The 23,776-nt window shown below is 46.2% G+C and overlaps 1 protein-coding gene across 5 annotated transcripts in view; it reads left to right on the plus strand.

Moving 5' to 3' along the window:
- Nucleotides 1-23,776, plus strand: part of ZBTB38 (zinc finger and BTB domain containing 38) — a 76,265-nt gene that overhangs the window by 28,861 nt on the left and 23,628 nt on the right. For 3 of the 5 annotated variants that reach the window (XM_024769021.1, XM_024769022.1, XM_024769024.1), the window contains one exon: nucleotides 5,222-5,326. The gene's annotated coding sequence lies outside the window, so the exon portion shown is untranslated. Of the gene's footprint in view, nucleotides 1-3,558; nucleotides 3,802-3,843; nucleotides 4,450-5,221; nucleotides 5,327-23,776 lie in introns of those variants that run through there. The other 2 variants (XM_024769020.1, XM_024769023.1) reach the window with 2 other exon arrangements.

A 23,776-nucleotide genomic window follows, 5' to 3' on the forward strand; every position in this document is an offset into this window, starting at 1 on the left:
AAAAAAAAAAAAAAAAAAAAAGGAAGAAAAAGAAAAAGAACCACAGCATCATTATCACACCAACAAATAACAATAATTGTTTAATAACTTCAAATATCATAGTCAGCATTCAGATTTGTCCAGTTAGGTCATTTAAAAGAAAAAAAACTTGTTCAAAGCACAATTCCAAATGAGGTCCATACAGTCCAATTAATGTTCCCTTACATTTCACTTAATCTATAGGTTTCCTTCCCTCTCTTTCTTTCATCCTTGCTATTGTCATAAAAATTTTGTTGAAGAAACAATTTGACTCATAGAGTTTCTCCAAATCGGAAATTTCAGATTACATTCCTTGGTGCTGTTTTTTTTTTGTTTTTAAATTTAATTTTATTTGTTTATTTTTTATACAGCAGGTTCTTCTTAGTTATCTATTTTATACATATTAGTGTATATATGTCAATCCCAATCTCCCATTTCATCCCACCACCCCGTCCCCCAACTGCTTTACATGTTCCTCTGTCTCAGAGACTTTCTGTAAAGTGGTCATTACAGCTAGAGACCTGATCAAGACACAGAATATATTTTATATAAAAATCCTGATTTGGGCTTCATTGGAAAATTCTGCAGATCTGGCATTACCACCTGGCAACAATTGGTCTGGGGCTGGGTAGTGACAACCCCATTCCCCATTTAGGTGGGACATGAATGATCCTGTAGGCCCCAGTTCCTACTACTTCCTGCCTGGCTCCCAGGGGCGGGAAGCTGCCACCTGCATTCTACACACTGCCTCTGCAAGGCCCTTGGTAGACTTCTCAACACGACATCACAGGAGGCTTTTCAGGAATGTAGTGGAGATTAGAGAAGATGATTTGGACAGGGACTTTCTTAAAATGCTTAAAGGGAAAGAGAGAAGCAGCCATATAAGAGGGAGCCAAGCGACAGAACTTGGTGAGTACCCAGGATGAGGGGAAGAGAGAAGTAAAACAATAAATTAAATTAATAGTGTGTGAAGAATGGGAGGCAGAACGAGTTACAGATTCCTAACCCATGGTGGGAAACAAAGGAAGCAAGTGGGTTTCAAAGGGACACACTTTAGATTTTTTCCTATGTAATGATAACATTGAAACCTTAAAAAAGAGCAAGAAGGGGGGCAGTAAATAAATTGGCCAAGAGTCTTAAATCAGAAAGCTGAAACAGGCAGTTGTAACATAACAGAAATCATATGGGGGGATTAAATGAAATGAGGTACAAATCAAGGACAGCTTCCTAGAAAAGGCCGCTAGAAAAGGATCAGGGGCCATGCTGTGGAGATGTTGAAGAATTAGTAGACATTTAAGAGAGGAGAGAATCTTAAAAGTCTTAGGATATTTTTTTCTTATTTGCAAATGCATTGAAATGACAAATATTATAAGGATATAAAAATATATCACATTTAGTTGTTTTGAAAGGAATAAATTTTTACAGAAAAGAATAAAATTATGACAGGTTGGGACGTTCTTGGAAATTTCCAGATCATTCCCCATACTAAGAAGAATGATTAAGAGAGAGAATCTGTGACCGGTTATGAGGAAGGGTGGAAAATTTTGAAGGACAGTCTGATTATGGAAGTTTTAGGCTGTGGTGTTTAAAACTGTTGCCGTGATATTTTAGTTATTAATAACAATTTAGGGGAAATCTGCTGGCTTTTGGAGAAACATTTGGCCCTAGTGAGAAAGAAATGCCACTGTTTATGAATTCCAAAGTGGATGTAAGGAGCCATTCACTTGCTAAGCCTCTTAGGAGAGCCAGAGCTGATTTCACCCGTAGCAAGCTGTTGACAGCATCTGATCAAGGTACCACCTGAAACATGTTAGCAGCACAGAAAGTGAAGTCAGACCTATATTTAAAATCCCTTTATGTCACTCCCCATGTGACCCTGGCAGCCTACCCATGGAAAATTTCCATGGTATAAAAGTTGCTTTACATATGGGAACTACGATTCTTACTGCTTGGATGGTAGGAACTTAGAACTCTGAATACTTGACCTCGAGCACCGACAGCCGTATGCAGATGCTTCACGCGTGTTATCCCATTTAACTGTCAAAAAGCCCTACGAGGTAAGCGTAATATGAAAATCAGCCCCATTTTACAGATGAGCAAGCCAAGGCTCAGGGAGGTTAAATAACTTGCCTAAAGTCACACAGTGAGTAGCTTTGTAATTGACGAAGCTGGGCTTTAAACCCAGGCAGGCAGAATCCGAAGGCCAAATTGCCTCACTCTACCACCTCCCACCTTCCAATCGCTGGGCAGCACAGAGAACAGCACCTCATACTGGCACTTCCCAACTAGAAGTTCCTAATCCCCATGCCTTAGTTTTCCCAAAAGCCTCAGTGGAAACACATAAACTTGCAGTGAGACCACAGATTTCCTTAGTTTGGAATCCATGATTAACAACGTGTTCGCTCAGGTTTTGTAGCCGATTGGCAATTACGTATACAAAAACATTGCAGGATTGTTGGTTTTTTTTAAGTACGAAGATGAATCCTCAGTTAATAAATGCAGTTTAGTGGAATAGCTCTTTCTGAACGTGGCCCACGGAGAAAGAATAGAGGGCACTGGCTTTGAGGAGGTTGTGACCTGCTCGTGTACGTGTGTGTGCGGGTTGCCCAGTCTATCAACCTTCAAAACCCTGTCTTTATTTTTAAATTACATGATGCTTTAATGTGACTTTAAGTCAGTATATTTCTCTGTGATTATTAAAATGTTTTAACCGCTTTGTTTGCAATATTGGAATCTCCTTTATTCATCAGAATGATCACAATCTTAAAACGTGATCAGGAACTAGGATGCAGAATTGTGTACGCTGTATTCCAAGCTAAAAACAGGATGTAAGGCGTGCAAAGAACCTACTTCTTATCCTTTATAAATTGTAACCTGGGAATGAATCTTTTCAAAAGAAAAATTTAAAATAAGACTCATACTACCAAAAGGCAGGGAACATGGATGGTTTTGTAGAAAACAAGCAAACAAAAGCTGTACATTAGAGCACTAGGCTGTTAGCTCCTCCGCAGGGCGAGTTTGTGGCAGGCCTCAGTAAATACTTTCTCAATGAGCAGTCCCTGAATCTTGGACGAGAGATCCGAGCAGGCAGTCAGCGCGCTTTATTTCAGGAAGAGGCCCGGGTCTTTTGCGTGAACTAGCTTTTGTAGCACGTTAGGAAAATCAATCTAGGCCTCTCCTGTCAGCCGTGGGAAAGCGCAGATGACACTCGATTCCTGAGAATTTAAATTAAAACTGCAGTTGACTTCTCTGAAGCCTGCCTCTTAAATGTGCAAGGGTTGGATGTTCTCTGGGATCTGGGTGCAGAACCCAGGGACCCCCTCTGCGGACCCAGGCCTGGTTCTGATAGTGACTAGGCTCTGTGGCCGTAAAGCCCCTAACTCGGCTGCCCTCGCGGCAGGTTCTGAATTGTGTTCTCCCCCATGAGAGGGAGGCGGAGGCCGCTGCTCCCTTCCTGGCGTCTGGGGCCGTCGTGGGTTCCCCCCACCCCGCCCCCAGTTGCACCCAGGTTGGGCCTGAGGCCTCGCGGGGTCGTAGTGCGTCCCGAGGCCGGGTCCTGGGCGCGTTGACGCTCCGACATCCGGCCCGCGGCTAAGGCCGGGGAGCCCTCTTCCCGGCCAGGCTGCGTCCCCAACCCAACGCCGGGGGCGGGCCGGGCCGGCCGAGCCGAGCCGCCGGCGTCCATTTTCTGGGCGGTGCTGCGAGACGCCGCGGCCTGACTCGCGGGTCCGGAAGCGCCATGGACCCCCGGGGAACGCGCTCGCGGGGCAGCGGCCGAGCCCTGTAAGTGCCACCGCAGGGGCCGTATGCGGGACGGGTGGGCGAGACGCGGCCGGCCCGACCCCTCTTCTCCCAGGAGGGAGCCTCGAAACCCGGCAGGGGAACGCTGGCGCAGGGCTGGGAGCTCCGCGGACGTCGGAGAGCCGAGCTGCTACGGCGACCCGGCGCCCGCAGGTGCCGGGACGCCCGGGCCCGCGCCCTGGGGGAGGGGGTCTAGCCGCAGGGTCGGGCACGTTACGCCACAGCGAGTGGCCCATCTGCGCGGCTCTGCTGGAAGGCGGGGGGCCGGGGACAAATGCGCACCCAAGGGCTGGGGACGTGACGGGCGCCAGTACAGCAGGCTTGGGAACTGCGCTAACAGCCTCATCTCCCCTCTCCGGGACTGCGACTCGGACCCCGGTCCTGACCCATCGGGAACCTGAGCATTTCCTTGGTCGAACACCAGAGCCCCTGGAATTGAAGGGGACGTGCAAAGGCAGGGCCCTGCCCCCAGGAGCTTGCAATCTCAGCCTTCTACTTCGGCAGTAGTTAGGTCTCCTCTATTGGTACAACACGACCGCCCGCAGTTAGCCACTTCTTTGCAGGGTATATTATAAATCACCTGAGATTTTAGTCTCTCCGCGGTGCCACTTTATAACTCCTCTGCTATAGGTAAGTGACTAATTCCATTCTGGACTTTGGCCCAAATTGAATATCTCTTCTAAGGATCCATTATGGATGATACGTATTACGGTGCTTTATACATATTTTAAAGGTTAAAGAGTTTTCTCCTAATTATCAAGGTCAACTGCTCGGTCAGGTTCTCATGGTTAAAAACATAGGATTAAGTCCGCGGTTTCAGAGAAACTTCTGGTGAGGTACTATCTCTGAGTGTAGTGTTTTTCCAACAAGCGTAGAGACCCATTAGAAGATTGTGAAATCAGTTTAGTGGGTTACTACCGGATTTTTTTGAAGATATAGAATATATAATGCAATATAAAAAATAATAGAGTAGACTAGAAAATATCAGAGTGCATTGCACATAATAAGAGTAAGCATTGTTTTTTAGACTTTGGGGTTTCATTTTATATAATATGATTTTTAAAAACGGTGGGTCACTGTCAAAGTTTCTAAACCCTGACTAACAGGTTAATAACCCAGGGTTTGGAATCAGTTGAACCTGCATTTAAGTCCCAGGTCTAACATAAACTAGCTCTGTGACCTTGAATAGATTCCGTGACCTTTCAGAGCCTCTTTATGTAGCTGTAAAAATGGGGGAATGTCTCCTGTGAGGACGATATGAAGTCGCATGTGTCGATCACTTTGCCCAGTGCTTTACTTACAGTAGGTGTTCAGTACACAGGCTAATTGCAGTCACTTTTGTTGCTGATCTGTTCAGTTCTGGCACCCAGTTATGGGACACTGCTTTTTTTCTTCTTTTTAGATCTCGATGCGGTGGAGATGGAAGACTCAGAACCAAGGATTTCCAAGTGATTTCTTCCAAAGCACGAGAAACTAACTCTGTTAAGCCTGCTCTGTTCTAACTGAGGTAACTGAATTTACATCTCTCCGTACTCTACGTGAAATAGGAAATGTTTTTTCTGAGGGACTGAACCACTCCCAAGGAGCTGATGATTTGTTGGCCAGCGATCCACCAGGTTTGGGGATTACAAAGTGACAATGACATTTAGGCGAGCTGTTGTTAAGGAGACATGAAGGGGGGAGCTAAGGGCTTCTCATTCCAGTTCTGTCAGTGACTGTCGTGGGAGCTTCTTTCGGTCTCTTCTTCAGGCCGGAAGGACCCACAGACGTCACGGAGGCCCAGAGAGGTTAAATGACTTTTCAGAGACCCAGTGGGCTGGGTGGGGAAAGGCCTGGGGCTCGCATCTCGATTGCTCATACAGTCAGCTTCTGGGCCTGCTGCAGGGTGACCACCGTGCTAGGCGCTGAGGATACAAGCGTGAAGAGCCCGTCCCCAGGACACACACTGTTTGCACAGATGAGTATTGACAGCCCAGAACACTAAACTTCACCTTTGAGGCATAGACAGGGCCCCAGATAGTGATAATAACAGCTACCATTTATCAAGCACTTTTGTGTGTGAGCGCAAGGCAGTGTGTTAAGGGCTTTAAGTGCTGTGTTTTTACTCACTCCTCACAATAACCCTGTGAAGTAAGGCAGAAGAGATGTGAAGGATTGAAATGTGAAAATGCAGGCAGGTCATAGAGGGCTTTGCATCTCAGACCACACTCAGGATGCACATTCGGTGTGTAAAGCACGATGCTAGCACCATGAAGTTCAAGGGAAAGTGCTTGCCCTCTAGGAGCTTATAACCTGAACTCCAGAGAGGTGGAGTCAGGTGGGCAATGCCTGACATTAGCTTCTCTCCCCTTCACCTGCTTCCCCGGCAGTCAGTTGGAGCGGATCCGGAAGAGACCAGAGTAGTTGATACATCATAGTTCTGGCCCTTCAATGCAAGTTTTCATTTTATTCAAATTTAACATACCTTGCCATCCACTTGTGAATACATACGCTTTCAATTTATAAACAATAGTAAGGGCTTCTCTGAATTCATTTGTTTATTTGTTCATGCAACAAATGTTTATTGAGCTCCTACAAGGCACGCACTTGGGTATTCAAGACCAAACATATGACTGTGTTTTTACAGTCATGATAACGGTCATGCGCATTCTCTTAGCAAGGAATTATCGTTCACCTATTAGAATTTTTCTGTTAACGTGCTAGAATATTGGCTGCAAGGATGTTGGAGATTAACCCATAAATAGGATTCCAACTGGATAAGTAGGAAAATCTTTTTTAAAATCTTCAGAAAGGAATTTCTTTTCATTTTTTGATTCTGCTGTTACTGTCACCTTTACATAGAGGCCTTTTCTTTGTCCACTTAACCTGTCGGCAGAGGAAAAAGCAGTTTGGCGAGGGGGCTTTCTTTGACTTGAAATGCTCTCCTCTTTTAGCTTGTAGGCCGCACAAGACACTGAATGTTCAGAAGTAAAGCAATTAAAGAGCTACTTTAATTTACAAGGTACAAAGTTAGAGGTAGCTCCAGTGATTGCATTAAATAACAGAAATCAGGTTGTAAGCCTTGAATGCTACTTGTAATAAACTTAAGCTCCAAGTGGAAAACGTTTGAAACTCCAGAAGGAGATGTTGAGTATGAATGTGCTTTGCAAACTTCTAGGAGTTCCATAAACGTTACAGCGAATGTTTATCGAGTACCTACTATGAGATCGGAAGGAAAGGCGGGGCAGAAACCAGAGACAGGGAGACCAGTTAAGACAAGGACCACAGTCCACCAAGGAAAAGGCAGGGTTGGGGGGAACTCAGGGAAGACCGGAAATGGGTGATAGCAGTGAAACAGGAAAGGAACAGACACGAAGGGACAAATTGACACAATCTGACATCTGATTTCCAATGTACTCAATTGAAATCTGAGTAGAGAAGAAATAGCTAAAGTTGACACTGAGATTTCCAAAGCAGCGGCACCCATGAAGATACTTGGAAGGAGGTGAGGGGCTGCATTTTAGAGGGGCCGAGTTTGAAGTGTTGAGGTATGATGTCCCCCAGACGATCAGCGACTTTGTACCCCGGAGGAAGGCCAGGGCTAGTTTGGGAGACACTGGGTTGTGAGAAAAAGTCGAGAGGTGAGAGAAGAGATTTTTCCGGTGGGAGACTGTAGGGAAGCAAAGCTTGAGGGTGGAGCCTTATGAGAAAAGAAGGACCCAGGGAGGACCTAGAGAAAAGTCCGGCAAGAGAGTGAGGAAGAAGGGCTTCCCTGGTGGCTCAGTGGTTGAGAGTCCGCCTGCCGATGCAGGGGACACGGGTTCGTGCCCCGGTCCGGGAAGATCCCACATGCCGCGGAGCGGCTGGGCCCGTGAGCCGTGGCCGCTGAGCCCGTGCGTCCGGAGCCTGTGCTCCGCAACGGGAGAGGCCACAGCAGTGAGAGGCCCGCATACCGCAAAAAAAAAAAAAAAAAGAGAGGGAGGAAGAACAAGAGAACAGGGCTCCAGAAGCCAGAGCAAGGTGTTTCCCAGAGGAGGGAGCCTGGAGTGTTAGACGCAGGAGGAGGAGGGTTGAGGCCCAGGAGGGCCATTGGTTTGACAAGCGCTAGATCACACATTTGTTGGTGTTCTCCTTTCCTTTGTTGGTGTTTTCCTTGCAGAATGAATATCAAGTGGTTTCATTTGCAAAAAATTCGTAGCTTGCGCAAATGAAGAGTCACTGTTAAATTTGATCCTTGCAAGCCCCAAAACACATTTCTGATTACTAAAATTCAGGCTGTTAAATGTGGTTTTAATGGTAGTCATCCACTTTATTCTGTTGTCAACAGATTGACCAAAGACGATCCGTTGATAGAAAGCTTTTTAAAAACTACATTTCTGTTGACGCAAAGGTTTCTAATTAATTTTGTAATTAAATTTGTATTTTGCCTTTTACCATATGGCTGTTGTATGACATGAGAGAGAGAGAGAGAGAGTGAGTGTGTGTGTGTGTGTGTGTTTTCATGGGCATATGAGCTTAGTACAATGGAATGAGAAGGCCGGGGTCAGATAAATCTAGTTTCACAACCTAGCTGGGCCATTTTCCAGGGTTGTGACTTCAGAAAAGTTACTCTCTAAGCCTAACTTTTTCCATCCATAACTCAAATAGGATTATTTTGAAGATTGAGTAATATATAATTTGCTCAGGATCTATACTATAGTAGGCAATTAATAAATGCTGATTCCCTTCCCCTTAAAACTTTTTTTAGGTATATATATATTTGCATAATATTCATCTATACCCAAAGCCTTATCTTTATGATTTATTTTAGTGTGTTAGTTTTGTCATGGAAAGAGCATACCTCCCACGATAGCTAACCTATCCTGTGAGAGTTCAAGTGACCAGTAGTTTAGTACGGATAAGAATCCACTTGGGGAATTTATTAAAATGTAGGTTCCCAGGTCCCTAGCACAGAGATTCGAATTCAGTAAATTTCAGGTGGGACCCCTGAGAATCTTCATTTTAAACAAGCACTGCTATGATGAAGGTTAACAAATGCCAGTTTCTAGGAAGCAGAGGAAGGGTGTAAACCTGAGACTTGATAGGCTGATTCCAATTCCATGAAGATACCCCTGTGCTCGAAATTCTTACATTTGTGTTATTCATGTTTACGGATTATATTTGCAATGAGATAAAAACACATGGATCCCAGATGTGAAGGAACGGTGGTCTTATCGCACCTCACTATTGCCATCCACGGTATATCCACGGCAGTACTGGGTGACATACAGCCCCCAAATCATCTTCTTTTCCCTGCAGAGTAAGTGGTGACACCCTGTCACTATGCCCAGAGTTTGCAAAACCAGCGTAACTTTAAATGTTGTTACCAATGATGTATTTAATGGCAGTAACGGCACACAATCACGCCATTAAAATATTTTGATGCATTTGTCTATCTGACTCTGTGTCTTCTGGTTGATAAACATCTGTGTCATTATATATCCTTTGTTCTCCGCATCTTGGAATCATATTTTTAGTTCACGTTGTTCCCAACCTCATTTTATAGATGAGAGAATAATTTATCCTTTTCTCCCCTCCTAGTCCCAGCTCTCTTCTTTGCTTATTCACAGGAAAGGATTGAGACATATAAACATGCTTGGTGTTAAGCTATGTATGGAGAATATAAAACATATTTGACTTGTGTATATTGCACTTTACGTTCCTTGTACGTAATTTGCAAATCAGATGACTCAGTGGGGATATGTTTATTAAAAAACAATACTGAGTCATTTTATAACTGTTGTTGGCATTCCATTGATGGTTTGCTTCTTTCGGAACAGGATGCCAATGTCCTGGAGCCTTGCCTAGAATCAGGGTTTCTCCGTCTATACCCATAGCCCTTGAGGAGAGAAGACAGAACTGAATTTCATGAAGTCCATTCTATACCTTATGTGCATTATCTCAGCCACCTTATTAGAATCTCCACATAACCCGGTGTGGTAGAAATTGAGGCAAAGAGGTTCAGTAATGCGCAGATGTTGTAGAGATGAGATTTTCGCGCCCTGGGCTCTTATCTGGCTCCAAAGTCCAGCCTCCTCTCTCCATACCCCGCGGTAGTTTCCCCAGCCGCATAGTGAGACTATGAATTAGGAAATAGATCATCGTTCCTGATTGTGGCTTAGAGACCCTTGTCCCTGGTATTACAGTAACCTCAGAATTTTTGACAAGAAGCAAATGGACAAAGGTAATGTGCAAACTTGAGTTAGTTCAACAAATATAAACTATGTGCCAGGTACCAGATCAGGGCTCCACCCTCATGGGCCCTCCCTATCTTTGTCACCTATTCTTATCTACCATCCAAGTGCTGCTGCAGGCTTTTCTTTTAGAGTGGAAACACCAATGGATTTCTGCACTGATGAGATCAAGATTTGTGTCTTGCTATAGCTGTCCCGGTCCCTGTGTGGGGCTGAGTGTTCCCAGAGTAGCTCTGTCACTTCGAAAGTTTAAAACAGTTCCTTAGGGGATTGCCCGGAGGTGCACAATAAGTGTTTGTTGATTACCCTCTGAGACCCTGAGGGAGTCTACAGGGGGCCAGGGAAGGAGCCCGGAGCCCTGCAGAGGGGGTCTGGGGAGAGGTCAAAAGACCACCGTGTATGAGACAGGACTGGAGGCTCGGCAGTTCTTCCCGTGACCCACTGTGCAACCTTGGGAAAGAAAGTCACGTAACTTCGCTGGCTTGATTTCCTCAGCTGTAACTGGAGAAGGTTTGGCTCAATGATGGCAAAGGCCCCTAAACAGAGGTGCTGAAGCGAGCATATGGCAACTTCACGTCTGAGGCATGCCAGGGGTCCCGGATTGCAGAGCTTCCTCCGACTGTCCGCGAAGGGATACTAGTACTGGCCAGACCTCAGGTTCTGCCTTTACCCCATACGCTTTTGAGGAAAGTGCATGAATTTAAGAGTGAGAGAGATTGTCTGCTTTGGAGGAAATAAGGATTTTTACTGGCTGGCAATCAATCAAAAGGTGACAGAATGGGAGGTAGGGAATCACGGTTTGAAATTTTATGGCTAGGAAGAACCTTAGAAACTAGCCCAACCTCTTTGCATTCCAGATAAGGGAACAGAAGTGCAGGGAAGTCATAGGATTTGCTCAGGGTCACACCGCTAGTGGCAAACTGGGAACAGAAGCCAGTGTCCCTTGCCCGTCCAGTACGCTGTCTGCAGAAACAGGTAGGTCCTGTCCTAAGGCAGATTATCAGGAGAGCAGGAGGTGGCAGTCAGTAGGCAAAGCCTAAGGAGGCACTGGCACTCCACAGCTGTTCTGTTGGGGAGAGCAGCCTATCATGCCTGCTGGGCTTCTCACAGACGTCGCTAAGAGGACACTACAGTGCACGCTTTCTGTCCCATCGAAGCCCTGGGCTTCTTGTCCACTAAGATAATGAACATTTCTTTTTAATCTGGGAGAGGCAGAAGGCTGCCTCTTGTTTTTTTAAAGCACTTTCCCTCTCTTATTTTTTTTTTTTTTTTTTTGCGGTACGCGGGCCTCCCACTGCTGTGGCCTCTCCCGTTGCGGAGCACAGGCTCCGGACGCGCAGGCTCAGCGGCCATGGCTCACGGGCCCAGCCGCTCCGCGGCATGTGGGATCTTCCCGGACCGGGGCACGAACCCGCGTCCCCTGCATCGGCAGGCGGACTCCTAATCACTGCGCCACCAGGGAAGCCCTCCCTCTCTTATTTAAATGAAAATTGCTAAGGTCTACAATAATGTAGTTTCAAGAGGAATGAAACATTTTCTCAGGGAGTATGAAGAGGAAGACGCAGCTCACACCCCCCACGTTGCTGGCCACGCCTAGGTGCGTGTTCATCGCAGGGCGCCCCCGTCGTCACGAGAAATCCAGTGGCTGTACAAATGCTACAGGGACATCCTGGGGTTATTTCAGTAACCCCTGAAGGCCGGCTTTGTGCCAGGTGAGATAGATAGGAGCTGCCACTTCCTGCTTTGTGAGTTGGATGTTGTTTCTAGGTCCCGTTTTGTTTGTGTTATTTTTCCTGTTCGTGTGTTAGAACAACTTCTGACTATTTGCAGAGTTGATTACCACTAGATAATAAGACCAGCGATGCAGTAAAAACAAAGCTGAATTTATTATCTTACCAGACAAGAGGGACTGGCGTTCAGAATCAGTCTCCCCAAACGTATAAGCGTTTTTCATGCAAGCATGGAGATTTCTCATTAGTTCTGATGGAATGCTGATTCGCTTCTAGACCAAAGTGAGGATTTTCTGTTTTCAAAACCTACTCGGCATTCTGGTCTGTCCCTGCGTAGGCCTATTTATTCTGGTCTTGTGGTCCTTGACCCGAACTCGGAGAGCAGGGGTGCCAGGGTCTCGGGTGGCCCTTGGTGCTCATGGGGGTAGGCAGTAGCCAGTCGTAGCAGCTGCGTCCCGGGTGCCTGCTGGAGATTCCTCCTGTTGTGTGTTCTGCCCTTTCCTTTGCACTAATGCACGTTCCACCTTTGCTTTAAAACGGGAAGGGGTGGGAGGACCACTTTGAGGAAGCAGAAGGCGCTGGGATACATGGAAAAAGGGATGACGTGGCAGTGAAATGAAGCCCCGAATGGGGTTTCTCTCAGATGTTAGAGAACTGGCCTACCCCGGGTGCTGTGTTAAATCAGGTTTAAAAAAAAAAAAGAAAAAGAAAAAGCCTGACCTTTAAAGTTTTTCCTGTCAAGGTCTAGCAATTCTGGAGTTCCTTTATCCCCTGTACCCTGCAAGTTGACTTTTTGCACAGAAAAAGAGTGAAATGTTCTCTCAGAAATTGCCTGGGAGAACGTGTTTTTCTCTAAATGAATATGCGCTACGAAGTGAGTTCTTACCCTGTTTTGTTGTCTATTTAATATTCTTAATGTTCATCTTTGTTTTTTGACGTTTTTTCAGGAAACCACTCGGGAGCTTTGTACCATGTTCGAATGATCTGTGTTAAGACTTTCTTTTCTGTTTAATGATAGGTGTTTCCAATAAGATGATTTGCGCGTCTCTCTATTTTAGGAAATACTTTTCGAGGCCTTTAATTGTTTCTCTTTTATGAAGCTTAAACGGGAGTCTTACATCCAATCCTAGCAGCTACCTTCCATTAAAAATGACCTATTTTTCCCCCCATGAGGTTTCCTGACTCAGGGAGGAAAATAAAAGTCGGGTGATTAGTCATTGTGGCATTCAGCAAACAAATACTTCGGAGGCCATGATTTATGTTGCTGGTCGGAAAAAGAGGCTATATCTGCCTCTAGACAATGACTCTTGTGAAAGGTAAGTGCCCTGTGTTCCCAGAAGGTCCCCAGAGTGCCCCTGTTTGTTGCGTTCAGGTTTCTAAAACCCGGTGGCCATTTTCTGTGAGTTTGAATCCCTGTGTTAAACTCCTCCCCCTGTGGAGTCTATGAGCATTTGTTTTCTAAAATGAAAGCACAGGCAGAAACTCGAGCTGTTCCACAGAACAGCCTGTTCCTTAGATGTTTTTTTTTGTTGTTTTAGATCAGTGTATCTAAAGCATAATTTTTCTAAACAGTCTATTGTGGGTTTTTATCTACAGTGGGTTTGGGTTTGTTTGGGGAATTTTACTTTTTTTAAAATGCAGACAACATATTTGTTGATGTAATTGCTCCCTGTTCCCCTCACCCCCAGATAATTTCACTCTGAAACAGGTGAGCAGGGGAACTATTTGGATATCTACTGCCAGAAACCTTCATTTAGTTTTAATCAAATTTCTTTGGGGGTAAAATTGGCAAAAGCCAACTGGAACTTAGTTCCTTTCGTACTCTTCCCTGCCCCCCCCACGCCCCATCCCCACCCAGCAGTTTTCCCCAGTCAGTTTCTTTTGTCTAAACCATCGTGCATCCATTTGTGTGTCTGGCCAGAGTTTTTGTAGCATTTCCGCAGTACAGAAAAGCTTCTTTGCCTCTGATTGTACGTCAGACTGGCCGGTGGGCTTGCCTGACGGCCCTGCCGGTCACCTGCATCTCCTGAATCCTAGTTTGCGGTGACTTTCACAATCCCGTGCTGCCTCAGAGATCTGTGCTGTCATGGCTGGCCTCTTTCCAGGGATTGCGGTATTGCCAGCAGTGGCTTCAAACTGGAAAAGTGGGAGGTGGAAGAGAAGTGATGGAAAACATGGGAGGAGGGATTGTGGAAAACAGAAGAGAAGGAAATGTGTGTGCAAGGAAAGTATGTACATGGACTCAACTAAATATCTGGGAGCCCAGGTCTATAAAAGTGATCTCTGTGCCTTGGCATTTTGTGTCTGGATCTAGGTGGGGAACCACTGTGAATGTGGGGCTGTCTGTTGATGGTGGGGAAGAGGCATGGCAGAGCTGGGCAAGAACACCAGAGGCTCAGGACCTCCCTGGCGGTCCAGTGGTTAAGACTCCTTGCTTCCACTGCAGGGGGCGTGGGTGGGATCCCTGGTCTGGGAACTGAAATCCTGCATGCCGCATGGCGTGGCCAAGAAGGAAATGAAATAAAAGAATAAAGTATAGCTTTAAAAAAAAAAAAAAGCATCAGCAGCTCTTCTCCAGGAGGTCCCCCCAGCATGACAGATGCTTAGACCGCTCCTTAGACCAAGTGGGTCGGCTCTGCACCAGCCCCCTCGATGTCTCTAGAGCGGGGTTTGCTTCCTTGGCTTGACCGCCATTGTTCCATTGAATACTTCTCTGAGATTCCCCGAGGACACTTGTGATCTTGCTGGATATGCTTTATTGTGTTGACCCCATTATTTGACCTCCAGGCTCCATTTCTGTGATCTAGTTTCTAGACTTGTTGTTGTCTCTGTGACGCTGTGATGGAGCATGATATCAATTCAGAATACCCTGACCCACTAAGCCGCTATGCATTCTCAGCAGTTATTGCTTCCCTTATTACATCACCTGCGTACGATGACTATGGAACCGAACGCTCTATGAAATTGGAGAGCTGGGTGCCTCTGAGAGTGAGAGTCTGATTCTGTGGAGGGCTGATTAGGAGTTATCATCTCCTTCTCGAAGCCTGAGCAGACTGTATCATTAAAATGATTTTAGGGAATTCCCTGGCAGTCCAGTGGTTAGGACTCGGTGCTTTTACTGCCAGGGCCCAGGTTCAATCCCCGGTCAGGAACTAAGATCCTGCAAGCCGTGCGGCACAGCCAAAAAAATAAATAAATAAAATTTTTTAAGAAATTTGACTTTGAAGCAAAGTGGAGAGTTTGATACCTGCCCCTCTGTCCCCCCAGGACTCAGTAGGAAATTTCCCACATGGGAATGAACAAGCTGGAGGGATCCTGAAGAAATATTATGTGACCCAAATATATTCCGTGTTAAGGCTTCTCACCACCCCTTCTTCATGAAGATGGAGTACTTTGGTAGTTTTGAAAGCTTGAATACTGATATCCCACCATTTAAATTTTAGGAGGGCTATGAAGGTGTGGAGGTTGATATATTACAGGCTTAAGTGATCTATCCTTATGTTACAGTTTAGGGTCTAAAATTCAGATACATCCAGGGACAGGAGGGTAATATAAATGTTCGACGTGGGCTGGGTATAGGAAGATAAGAATGGTTAGATCATGGCAAACTGGAGGGCATTAAAACATTTAAAAATACTCTGGGGTTGAATGAAACGGGTCTGCAGGCCGAGTTCAGCTTCTGGACTGCTGCTCTGCACGGCAGTTATAGAGCTACACCATCTGACTCCATCCACCAGGCTGGGTTTCCTCAATGGCAGCTTGCCCAGTCTTCCTGCAGAGCATTGGGCGTGGAGCTCTCCGAGACCCAGCTCAAGAAAAATTCATGGCTGTTGAACCTTCTCCACGTCACAGCAAATAAAGGAGCTACTCTGGATATGGAGTGTGTCCATGTCATACAGGCAAAGTGATTTGTAGCAGCAGAACACAGCTTGTATGTCGGAGGACATCTGGAGAGGCATCAGACAGAGCAGCCTTGACTAAGCTGCCCAGCGTTCAGTGTGCCCATTTCAGGATGGAACAGGAAGGACCCACCAGTGGAAGCCCCGCCTTACCCGGCCATGTCACTCCCAGGGCAGCTGAATGGAGCCAGGCCTGCAGAGGCTAACCTGGATGGCACTGGGCCATGGGGTGACAGCAGAGGACAGCGGGCATATCTTGATATACCTGGTCTCTGATATTGACCTCTTGGCCCAAGGATGCTTTCTGAAATATCAGGCAGTTAGCAACTTCCTAACTCGTCCTAGGCTGGGACAATGTGAGAATTGTCCTCTCTCTCTGTTGACACTCTGTTGACCTTCCGCACATCCTGGAATTTATAACGTCTTCCCTTTTTTCTAAACATCTTTTAATCACTCTCGTTTTCGTCAGCTCTTTTGGTGCTAAGTGAGTCATAATGTCTGCAAAGCACTTAGCACAGGGCCTGGCGTGTAGAAAGTGCTCAGTAAACATTAGCTTTTATTGTCACTGGCATCATCACCGCCATTATAACTCTTGTCATTTCCCCAGTGGATACGGAAACTTGGTTTCCTTAAACCTTAGACTTGGTTGTGTACCTCTGCCACCAGCACCCTGACGTAAAGGAAGATGGACCACACATACATAACCCACTGTGTCAGAAAATGCGCTTCCCATGATCCCCAGCTCACTGCTGTGCACTGATGTTTGGGGAGCACTGCCCTAGACACCGCGGTGAAGTACAGACACAGGCTTGCATAGAGATTGGTCCCTGTGGACTTGCTAACTAGGCGGTACTTTGGGACAGTCTCAGGGGTGGACGCTGGGGAGGGATGTGCCTTTGACATTATACGGTAGGGATGTATGATGGGGTGGTTTTGACCACACTAAGAATCTGATTCTGAAGGCTTCAGTCCCCTGGCTGTGACCTTAACCTCAACAAAGTACCTGATTCCTCCCCCCACCCTATTGACCTTCTGGCCATGCAAACCCTGTTGCCAAGAAGGGAAATTCCTATATTAGAGGACAGACAACCCTGGTGCATCAGGGAGCCGACACAAATAGTTAAAATGTAGAACTTTAAAGATAGAACATATATCGGTGTAAAAATGAGGGGCAAGCCAGTCTCAGTGAAGATTTTGGGACCCTGGTAGGTGATGAGAAGTGAGGTATAGCTGAACGTTTTTTTGTTTGTTTGTTTTTTGCGGTACGCGGGCCTCTCACTGTTGTGACCTCTCCCATTGTGGAGCACAGGCTCCGGATGCGCAGGCTCAGCAGCCATGGCTCACGGGCCCAGCCGCTCCGCGGCATGTGGGATCTTCCCGGATGGGGACACAAACCTGTGTCCCCTGCATCGGCAGGCGGACTCTCAACCACTGCGCCACCAGGGAAGCCCACTGAACGTATTTTAATGCTGGTGACCGAGAGTATTGCCTGCTTCTAAGAAACATTTTGAAAAGTAGAAATAACCGATCCCATGCTGCCATGCTGGCTTATTGTTTGGACAGGAAGCTACTAAGGTGGTGAGGAGAAAATGGCCACAGTACCTTAGAGATGAAATCCTAGCTTCATATCAAATTCGTTTAGTTTAGGAAGTAAATTAACTAAAAGCCTTTTCAGCTCCTCAAAGCTCTCGCCTGTATTTTGAGGGTAATGTGGTCTAGTATTTTGTTAATTTATGATTGTGGTGATTTTTTTTTCCTTTCCGTACTGTACTTTCAGATGGCCTGAAGCACTGGACACTTAGCGGCCTGGGGTCCTTAGGGCTACATGAGACTCGGAAGTGGAACTGTGTACTTAGCAGTTCCTGAAATGGCTCTCTCTTTTTTTCTTCCACCTCTTCCTGCCACTGTTGGGGAGCTTAGCTTGGAGATCTGGCCCCCAGTCCCCTCTCCCATCCACCCAGATGAGTTATTGCTGTGGCGTCTGGTAGCCTCCCAGAAGATATGTCTAAATCCCCAAAGCTACATCTAAATCCACAAAGCTACGTCTAAATCCCCAAAGCTGTGAATGTGACCTTTTTTGGAAAAAAAGGTCTTTGCAGATGGAAATTTTGTAAGGCTCTTGAGATTCGTTCATCCTGGGTTATCAGGTGGGCCCTGAATCCAATGACAAGTGTCCTTAGAAGAGACACACAGAAGAGGGACGTATAAAGAGGAGAGGGCCATGTGAAGATGAAGGTAGAGATTGGAGTTATGCAGCCACAAGCCAAGGAACCCTGGAACCATCATAAGCTGGAAGAGTCGAGGAAGGACTCTCCTCCCTGGAGCCTTCAGAGAGAGCTCAGCCCTGCCAACACCTTGATTTTGGACCTCTGGACTCCAGAACTGTGAGAGAATAAATTTCTCTTGTGTTAAGTCCCCAGGTTGTGGTAGTTTGTTACGGCAGTGTTTGGAAATGGATACAGTGTCGAGCCTAGCCTTGATTCAGAAGTGCCTGGGAACTTGTGAAAAACCAGTTCCTCGGGTCTTACCCTGTGGCTGTTCTGATGCAACCAGGCTGGGGTGGCACCAAGAAACTGAATTTTTAGTAAGAGCCTCCAGGTGATCTGATAGATCCATTTACCCTCTCAGTATTGGTAGTCCTCAAGTTCCTCCTGTTGCCCTATTTCCCTTTTACCCGCTTTCCTTGGGCATTATCCATGCTTGCGTGTGCAGCCACCTCCTGTGTGTCAGTGCACCGCACAGCCGAATCTTCAGCCCAGCTTCCTTTCATCATCAAAGTCTGTCATGGAGGCCCGTTGTTGGAGAGTGCCAGCTGCGTCTTCCACAGGCTCCTCAGAGGGAACACAGACCTCATCCTCTTTCCAGACCAGCTCTTCGGTCTGGTTCCTTACCTGTTAATGGCACGTGTAGGCAACAGAACTGGTGTGTCAACCTTCATTCTTCCCTCTTTCCTTCTCGTCCAAGGTCCAACTAGTTGATGCTTCCACCCAAATAGCTTTCACTTCTTTCTCTCCTTGTCATCCCCACCTGTCTCCTTACCTTCTTTCTAGATCCCCTCCAGGCATCCTTCTCATCAAACTGTTCCCAGAATGACGTGTCTGCAAATGTGTCAAATGATTCTTGCTTCAAATCTCGTAAATGACTCACCGTCGTGCAGGCTGCACGTTGGAATCACCTGGAGAGTTGTTTGGTTTTTTTTTTTTTCTTTTTAATCCCAATACCTAGCATCCACCCAAGACCAAACAAACCAGAATCTCGAGTTGGAGCCCGACTGTTGGTATGTTTTCAGGTTCCCATAGGTGATTCCAATGTGCAGGTAAGGGTTGAGAACTACTGGGCTAGAGGATCAGGTCCAAAGTCGATGCTTTCTTCACGACTGGGTCCCTGCCAGTCTCTCGCCCTCCATCTCCCACCCAGCCCTGCCCACACACCCCATGCCACAGACATCCCACCTCCTTGCCCTTCCCCAGATGCGTCATTCCATTTCCTGTTTCTTTGCCGTTGCTTGACCTTCCCCTAGAATAGAATGCCTTTTTCCCTCTTGGATTCCAAAAAAATGCTCCATATCTCTCAAGACTCAGTTCCACCTCACCCTCCCTGACTCGCCTTCCGCAAACCCAGCCTAAGGCTGCCTGCTCCAAAACCCTGGGCATGCTCACTAGAGCACTGCCATCATCATGGAGGAGCTGTTTGTCTGCATGTCTTGTCTCCTCCATTGGACTGTGGGCTCCAGGAGGCTGCTGAAAAGGGAAAGAAAGAAAGGATTAAACAAGGCCGAGGGGACAAAATCATTTTTCTGTTTCTCTGAATCATTGTATCCACGCTGCCTTCTGGTTCATCAGGCACTTTTTAGAAAACAAAACTACTTGGTTTTAATGAATGTAATGAAGTTGTAGCAGTAGTGGTGGTAGTAGTAGTATGTAATACCATTAAGTGAACACTTGCTAGCTGAGGTCTCTATAGTCATTGCCTCGTTTAACTCTCATGGTAATCATCTCAGGTATCATTCCCACTTTACAGAATGAATTAAACAAGATGCTGTGTGGTCAGGTAATGCAGAATGGCAGAGAATATGAAGGGGAATGCGTAGATGACCACTTGGTCAGCAGTATGTCTGGTATATCGACTGATCAGGAAAAACTGGTTTTATTGGTAAAAATAGCTAATGTGTAGTTTTTTGAGTGGCAAGTACACATTCGATGCTGAATTTGGCATAAAAAATACACAACCACTAAAGGTATCAATCATAAATGAGATGGTGGTTTATATTTACTAACATTTGGAATCGCATAATATAGTCTTCCTTTTAAGTGTGCTAGAAGGAAGTTGTGACCCAGAGTCACAAGATCAGGGTTGAAAACCCAGCCTTGCCAGTTACAAGCCATGTAGTGTTGGGATTTTGGTTTAATTTTTCTGAGCTTTAGCATTTTCATCTTTGAAATGGAAATATTATTTCACAGCCCACAGGGGTGTTATGAGAAAGGAGAGGAGATGGTATGTATGAAAGTGATTTGTAAATGATATAGGGCTAAACAGGACTAAGGGGAGGAGTTCTTGTCTCTGTGCTGCGTTTGGGTCCAGAAAGTTGGTGTTTGGGAACAGTCAGGACAGGGAAGGCGGTGTTTTTCTGGGTGAGCGGATATGGGCACTGGAACAGCTGCGGGCTGGCTGAATTCCCCGGTGCAGCAGGGTCTGAGGATGCTGGGATGGGTAAAAACAAGTGGCCCAGGCTAGTTAGGGAGAATGTGGAAGGAGAAGGATGGTTGGAAATGAGAGTCTTGCTGTGCTTATTGATACGATGGAGCTGAGAGAATGTAATGGTCAGGGTTTTGCGTTGGGTCACCTGTAACAAAGGACCAACGCAGAGACCACAGATCAGCTCCAGGGGCTTGATGTCTTGTTCTTTTACTTGTAGGTTATTCCCAGCAATTTCACCCCCAGCAGCTCTGAGGTTTTCTGGGTCTCAGAGCAAAAGCTCACCTACCCTGAGGTCCTAGCATCTCCATTCCAAACATATTAATGTATTAAGACGCCGGAGTTTCTCTTCACAGGGTCAGGGTGACTCCGTGACTGTGTGGCTTCAACCTCCTTCCTCTTTAAAGATGAAGCCGAGGCTTTATCTCTTTTATTCTAATGGACTGAAGAATATTTTCTAAGTCGTCATCAGTATAACAGTTCTGAACTTGAATCCCATTCTGCCACTCTCCAGAGGAGAGCATAGCAAACAGCTTTTTTATCACAGACGTCACCACCCTAAACTTATCTGAAAGTTCCTGGAGCGGGAGTCAGCATATCATTTTTCAGGAATCAGTAGGTATATTTTAAGATGGAATTGTTCTAAAATATTCCAACAGATTAGAGATAATGGACCAAGTGAACACCATTAAATTTGACCAGAATGAGTGAGTTTTTGAGTATCAGTTAAAAAAATTCAGTCTTGGAAGTTGGCAAGCCAAAGAGGAAGAACACGAGGACAGAAAGAAGAACCCCATGCCAAAAAAAAAAAAAAATTCTGTATATTATAAATAAAACCAGTTATCGCGCAAGTACCATTTGCTGTTCACTTGCACTGACTGGGTGTTCCTATACTCGTCGAATCCCCCCAGCACCCCAGGAGGTGTGTATGATTTGCTCCATTTTATATGTGAAGAGACTGAGGCTTAGGGAGGTCAGGTATTTTGTAAAGTCCTGCTGTCAGTGAGCGGGTCCCAGCAGCTGCCAGTTGAGGAGTATGGTACATTTTAAGGCGTGCGGAGCCAGAAGTGTAGAAACCTGTTTTGGTCACACCATGAGACCTTAGGCAAGTCATTCTACTTCTCCGTCCCTCCGTTTTCTCATATCTAAAATGGGAGCGTTGGACTAAACAATCTAAAGTTCCTCATCTTATAAAATTCTCTTTGCTAGGGCATAGTTGAAGGAATGGGAGATGCTTAGCCCAGGAAAGGGACACGCAAACCTTCCAAGGGCTGTCGCGTGGCAGGGTTGACAGTTGAGGGCTCTCCTTGGGCTGCTCCCCTAAGGAGGACTGCTCCTTAAGGAGGACTGCTCCCCTATGGAGGAAATTCCCACTGGGTGGAGTGGTCCTTACCCCTGGTCTGCAGAATCTCTAGAATCCATCTGTGGCAAATTAAGAAGGAGTTAGAAGGCACACTCCACTAAGAAGCTTGCTCCCTTTGCTTTTTGTTATCCAGAACACCCAAGGTCTGTTTATTTTGAAGGGAGGCTCCCTCATCTGACATTTTGAGAAAGGTTTGGGGGACTAGATTCCCAGTTACTCAAGACCCAAGAGCATCTCTTTGTGTGGACTCAGCACCATCTTGTGGACATGGTTCTGTGAACTGGGGATGGGCTCTGATCATCAAATGTGAAGGAACCTCAGGACACGATCCTGAAAGAGTTGCTGCCTGGGAAAGGCTCTGTCTAGGGGTCATGTTCTGAAGAGGGGCTGCCTGCTTTCAAAGGTAGGATCTACCTTGGGGAGTTTACTTTCATGACTCTAACCCTATTAGTATGCCCATGACACCTGGGAGAGCAGAGTGGCCAGGCTCAGTGACACAGTAAGCCGGACCTTCCCAGAGTTGTGGTACAGTACAGCCAGGGTCCTGTTTCCGGGGCAGGGGATAGAGGGCATCAGTACAGAGGCCTCCTCAAGAGCGAGCCCCGAGCCGCTTCCCCTCTGGCCTCCTTCCCCCTGGCCTCGCGTCTCCAGGTCTAGGACTCTGCCCTGCCCCCTCTTCTTCTTGCTGGTACTGATGGCCACTCAGAGCATAAGTTACCTTACGGTGCTTAAAGGCCCCCTTCCCCAAGAGGTGAGGATGGAACAGATTGAAGGCGTGAAGGGAACAGAGCACTCGAGCTGAAAAATGCTTTGCCTTCCCCAGCCCTGTCTCCTAATGCTGGTGAGGCTAGCCACATCCATGTTCTTGCTATTTCTCTGTGGGAAGAAACTGAGTAATAATCTCATCCAGGGCTAAGATGACGGTCGAGGGCAGCCTTGCTCAGTGCCTTTACCAGACTGGAAAGAGCAACCTGTGGCCCTAGAGAGGCCGCTCGAGGGTAGAAGCGCTCTCTGGATGTTCAGAACCCCAGCCTCTTCTTCTCTGCCTATCCTTCACGGTGGGGTTGGTAGGGGGTTGGGGGAATATGTGTAGAGGCATGCATGGCTCCCCCAAATAATAAGAGTCACCGATTTTGCATTTGTTAATACACAGTTTTTGGCTCTATTGATATTATATTACATCGTGATGCATGTACCTGTTCTTTATTTTTTTTTTTAACATCTTTATTGGGGTATAATTGCTTTACAACGGTGTGTTAGTTTCTGCTTTATAACAAAGTGAATCAGTTATAGTACCTGTTCTTTAAAAGTGAGTTATTCTTTCAATTACATTTCTGTACCCATATTAACATATTCTCCCAAGACCTTAGTATAGGAATGCTTAATGAATTACCCACAGTCCCTTATTTTGCTAAATATTTATTTTTGCACTTACCTTCCATAATTATGTTCTTCTAACTTCCCTCCCTCCTTTTGGGCTCAGCCAGGCCTGAGCCCCGTAGCTCCTAACCATCCAGCCTGCCCAGAGCTAAGTTGCCCGGGCTTCCTGGAAGCCCTGGAAGCCGGGGACTCTCCAGGCCACTCATCTCTCCACTTCAGCCCCAGGGAAATCCCCACTTACAAAATGATCCCTGCTTCCAACACCCTTTCAACCAACAAGCGTTAAATTGGTTGCTATTATCATAGTGAGGTGGGCCAGAGAAAAGGGTTGTAGGAATTGTTTTGTTTTCTGGAATTTTCATGGGAAATTATCAGGGCGAAAAAGAGCAATAGCGTGAGATACTACGTTTTATCTGGACTGTCTCTTCTAATCCTATTAAGAATTAAGTTGCACTATTATATCCATTTTATAGATTAAAAAAAAACAAGTCTTGAGATGCTAATTAACTTGTTAAAATTCATACAGCTACTAAGTGGCAGAACTGGAGTTTGAACCCAGGAGTATGTAAGCAGGGGCCCTGCTCTACCCTCTGAGGATAAAGATGTCTCTATATCTTTAGGGGGAGAAAGGACGGCCCCGGGAACAGGAAGGGGAAAGCTCGGAACAATTGACTACCT

This window comes from Neophocaena asiaeorientalis, unplaced genomic scaffold (genome assembly GCF_003031525.2).
Source record: "Neophocaena asiaeorientalis asiaeorientalis breed wild unplaced genomic scaffold, Neophocaena_asiaeorientalis_V1.1 scaffold118, whole genome shotgun sequence".
NCBI lineage: Eukaryota > Metazoa > Chordata > Mammalia > Artiodactyla > Phocoenidae > Neophocaena > Neophocaena asiaeorientalis.